The sequence below is a fragment of the Triticum aestivum genome, chromosome 2B, assembly GCF_018294505.1.
Source record: "Triticum aestivum cultivar Chinese Spring chromosome 2B, IWGSC CS RefSeq v2.1, whole genome shotgun sequence".
Lineage (NCBI taxonomy): Eukaryota > Viridiplantae > Streptophyta > Magnoliopsida > Poales > Poaceae > Triticum > Triticum aestivum.
The window spans coordinates 357,895,271-357,900,750 of NC_057798.1; positions in this window are offsets into that span (position 1 = coordinate 357,895,271).

Genomic DNA, 5,480 nt, shown 5'->3' on the forward strand with positions numbered 1-5,480 from the left:
CCCCCCCTCTTCCTCCATATATACAGCCCTTAGGGCATCGTTTAGACTTTGGGTTTTGTTTAGATTAAAAGTTCGCCATAGCTGCAACTTCGCGTACTTCGTTTGTGTTCAACGACCAGACAAAGGCGTCACAGAACCCCACCTTGATCAATAAAGCCTTCATCTTATATTCGCAATATCCAGATTACAATCTTAGTTTCTTGCTTGTTCTTCGTTTGCTCGCAGGAAACAGACCCTCGTGGTCAGGTTGATCGTGCTCCGGCGTGGTCAATAACCTCTCGGAGTTGGTTTAGCGATTGCTAAGGCGCGACGTCCTCGCACGTTCGTAGTCGGATCGTCAAAGTCGACTTCCACCAAAGCGATATCCATCATCTCATCGAAAGATCGGGACCCTCGCCTCTATCAAGTGGTATCAGATTTCCAGGTTGCTCGGTGAGATTTTACAGTTTTTCGTAGTTTAGATCGAGTCTGTTCTTCATACCTATAGTCCACGAAAAAGCCAAAAAAAAAATTAGGGTTAGTTCATCCCATCCGAACCAATCTGAGCCTTGCATAATCTTTTCTGTATTTGCTTTGTTGAATTTGCGGTTGCATCGTCGTGTTCAGTTGCTGGTCTTAGCGTCTAGTCTTTTAGAGTTTCGAGTTCTGTTCACAAGTTGTCACGCCGTCGCCGCACCATCATCATTGCCCCTGCCATCTACCACCACCGCTCCGAATCCGTATCCATATACCACCACCAATCCGTGTCCATATACCACCACCGATCCATATCCAAATACTACCACCGCTGCCATATACCACCACCATATATCCACCACCAATCCGAGTTCCTTGCTTATTAGGTTTGTTTTCGGGATCAATCTAGATTCCGATTCGTGTTTCCTTGCCGGAGTAGGTTTCGGAAAAAGAGTCGGGTAGCCACGCTCCGTTCGGGAAAAATTCTGTAGAAGAATATTATCAGGAATTACAAACTGGCATGATTAGATGTGGTATTGTTGAGGAGAATGAAGTTATGCTTGCACGTTTTCTGGGTGGATTAAATAGAGAGATTCAGACCATTCTAGACTATAAGGAGTATACTAATATCACTCGTTTATTCCATCTTGCTTGTAAAGCTGAACGTGAAGTGCAGGATCGACAAGCATTGGGGCGAACTAACTTTTCTGCAGGCCGACCTTCATCATGGACACCACGTGCATCTTCTACTTCAACTGCACCAGCACCTCCATCCGGTGCCACCTCCAGCCGTGATACAAGAAAACAGGCACAACCACCATTATCTGCCAAGAGCGCACCTGCGGGGCCTGCACATCGTTCTTCTTCTTCCATGGCATCAACAGGGCACACAAGTGATATTATTTGTCGTCGTTGTAAGGGAGGAGGTCATTATGCGAGAGAATGCAAATCTCCGCGTGTGATGATTGCTACCGCGGATGGTGGATATGAGTCCGCTAGTGACTATGATGAGGAGACTTTGGCTCTTGTTACACGTGAAGAACATGGTGGAGATGATTCTGATCATGAGACGCAATACATGGTTCCTGAAGACGCTGACAGGTATGAATGTTTAGTTGCTCAACGTGTTTTGAGTGTGCAGGTCACACAAGCTGAGCAAAATCAGAGGCACAATTTGTTCCATACCAAGGGAGTTGTGAAGGAACGTTCTGTGCGCGTCATCATAGACGGAGGGAGCTGCAACAACTTGGCTAGCATGGAGATGGTGGAGAAGCTATCTCTCACCACAAGACCACATCCACATCCTTACTACATCCAATGGTTCAACAACAGCGGCAAGGTTAAGGTAACACGTACTGTTCGTGTGCATTTTAGTATCTCTACATATGCTAATTATGTTGATTGTGATGTGGTACCTATGCAAGCATGTTCCTTATTACTTGGTAGACCATGGCAATTTGATAAAAATTCTGTACACCATGGTAGAAACAATCACTATACTCTTGTTCATAAGGATAAAAATATTACTTTGCTTCCTATGACTCCTGATTCCATTTTGAAAGATGATATTAATAGAGCTAATAAAGCACAACAGGAGAAGAATAAGAGTGAAAATCAGATTGTGGCAATAGAATTTGAGCAACAAATGAAGCCTAATAATAAACCATCTAGTGTTGCTTCTGAAATTAAATTGAAAAGTGCATGTTTATTTGCCACCAAATCTGATATTGATGAGCTAGATTTCAGCAAATCTGTTTGCTATGCTTTTGTGTGCAAAGAGGCATTATTTTCATTCGAGGACGTGCCTTCCTCTTTGCCTCCTGCTGTCACTAACATTTTGCAGGAGTTCGCTGACGTTTTTCCACAAGACGTGCCACCGGGATTACCGCCTATTCGAGGGATTGAGCATCAGATTGACTTAATTCCCGGTGCTTCACTGCCAAACCGTGCACCATACCGTACCAATCCAGAGGAGACTAAGGAGATTATGCGTCAAGTACAAGAGCTTCTCGACAAAGGTTATATACGCGAATCCCTGATGAGGACATCAATACAATTGTTACACCCACAGCCCCTGCTGCTATACATACTGGACCAATTACTAGAGCTCGTGCACGCCAACTAAATTACCAGGTACTTTCGTTTCTTGGTAATGATTCTAATGTTCATGAGAATATGATGCTGCCTAAATTGGATACATTTGTTTTGCTTACAAATGAAGGGCCTAGCTTGGAGAAGGATGAACATTGGAGCAAGAACAAGCATGGAGATGATGGCATGCGCAAGGGGAACAAGAACGGAGTTACAAGTGATGATTTCAGGACTTTGAAGCCACCATAATGGGTGCATGAAGCCTTGGACGAAATATACAAGATGCCACTTCATAAATTTCGTCCCGAGGCTATTTTAGGTGCTGCGTCACCTTATTATTGGGCCAGGCCCATGTAATTTCGAAATACATAAGTATAGGCTATTTTTAGAGGCCGTATGTGTGGGGAAACAAGAGATAGGGTTGATTTCGGACCCCTCCACCAAGGGCCACGAAATTCCCCCCCTCTTCCTCCATATATACAGCCCTTAGGGCATCGTTTAGACTTTGGGTTTTGTTTAGATTAAAAGTTCGCCATAGCTGCAACTTCGCGTACTTCGTTTGTGTTCAACGACCAGACAAAGGCGTCACAGAACCCCACCTTGATCAATAAAGCTTTCATCTTATATTCGTAATATCCAGATTGCAATCTTAGTTTCTTGCTTGTTCTTCGTTTGCTCGCAGGAAACAGACCCTCGTGGTCAGGTTGATCGTGCTCCGGCGTGGTCAATAACCTCTCGGAGTTGGTTTAGCGATTGCTAAGGCGCGACGTCCTCGCACGTTCGTAGTCGGATCGTCAAAGTCGACTTCCACCAAAGCGATATCCATCATCTCATCGAAAGACGGGACACCTTTGCCTCTATCAAGTGGTATCAGATTTCCAGGTTGCTCGGTGAGATTTTACAGTTTTTCGTAGTTTAGATCGAGTCTGTCTTCATACCTATAGTCCACGAAAAAGCCACAAAAAAATTTAGGGTTAGTTCATCATATCCGAACCAATCTGAGCCTTTGCATAATCTTTTTAGGGTTTTGCTTTGTTGAATTTGCGGTTGCATCGTCGGTCTAGTTGCTGGTCTTAGAGTCTAGTCTTTTAGAGTTTCGAGTTCTGGTCATAAGTTGTCACGCCGCCGCCGCACCATCATCATCGCCCCTGCCATCTACCACCACCGCTCCGAATCCGTATCCATATACCACCACCAATCCGTGTCCATATACCACCACCGATCCATATCCATATACTACCACCGCTACCACCACCGCTGCCATATACCACCACCATATATCCACCACCAATCCGAGTTCCTTGCTTATTAGGTTTGTTTTCGAGATCCATCTAGTTTCCGATTCGTGTTTCCTTGCCGGAGTAGGTTTCGGAAAAAAAAAGAGTCGGGTAGCCACGCTCCGTTTAGGCCCAAAATTTTTCGAAAACGCATTTTTCGAAAAAATTTCTGGCTATCCTATTTTTAGGTGTTTCTGAGTGTTTTGAGACAGGTGCCATTATAGGAAGTTTTTTTTGACCCGTTTCCAGTTTTTGGGTCCGGGCAGTCAAAAAAAAAATTTGGTCGAAAAAATTTCGTGCCCATCCTGTCCGTTTGAGCTAAGAAGAGTTTTGAGACACTCGCCATTATAGTGATTTTTCGCAAAAAAAAGAGCGAAAAAAAAATTCCAGAGTGTGCTTTTCCCTTGTTTACGTGCCGCGCCGTGATTTTGTTAGTGTTCTAGGCTCGCGTCTCTAGCACAGTCTAGCCTAGGACCAGCACAGTACCGTCGTTGAGCGTTTATTCAACTTTGCATCTCTGAATTGATTATTGCTGACCCTTTTTGCTACCATATTATAAGCCTTCCCAGCTCCACATACATCTACGTCGTGCGTTTGACTCTCCCTGGTAATCGCTCTATCCAAGCTTTGAGAGTTTTTGACTACAACGGTTGCCGATCACCGCCTGCTGCTGGGTAAGAACTGGTAAGAATTTGAGATTTGCTTGACGGATTTGTGACACCCACCACCACCACTTGTTCGTAGTCTGTAGGATCATATTCTTGTGTGTTTCTATTGCTGCTAACCATGCCAGGATCACAAGCTGACGAGATTGACTGGGAGAATTTATCGAACAAGGAGCTTCATGATAAGTTTCAGCAAATGATGACTGAACAGGTGCAAGATGTGCTGAACAATTTTGAAGAGGCCATGGAGAAGATCACTGGCTTTGAGAAGACGTTCGAAACAAAGCTCGATACCAAGTTTAATGAATTGCTTGCGCGTCTTCCACCACCACCACCCGCTGCAGTTAACGCACCTCTCCAACAACAACAACAACAACGACTACCTCCACGTCGCGAAGCAGACCTCCGCCGAGCAAGCCGTGTTCCTCTTGCGTTTGGCCAAACTGTTGGTGCTGCTGTTGATACTTCTGTGGCTCCTGCTGCTGATGCGGAGGAGGATGATTATGTGGGAGACTATGAGGATGAGGTTAATCAAAATCAACACTACGTGCAGCCACCTGTACCACCACCAGCAGGTCGACCTCAGGTATATATTCGTAATGGTAGGCATGCACCACCACCTCAGGTACGAGATGATGTCCATATTCCTAAACTGAAATTGAATATTCCACCATTTGAGGGTAGATATGTTCCTGATATATATCTTACTTGGGAGTTAGAAACTGAACAACGATTTACATGTTTACAATATCCTGAGGAGAGACGAGTTGCTGCTGCCGTTTGTGCTTTCACTAGTTTTGCATGTGTATGGTGGTCTGAACATTGTAGATTATATCCTATTCCAACTACTTGGGCTGCTTTGAAAACTGCTATGCGTACGCGTTGGGTTCCACCATATTATCAACGTGAATTGCTTCAAAAATTGCAGCATTTAAGACAAGGGAAAAATTCTGTAGAAGAATATTATCAGGAATTACAAACTGGCATGATT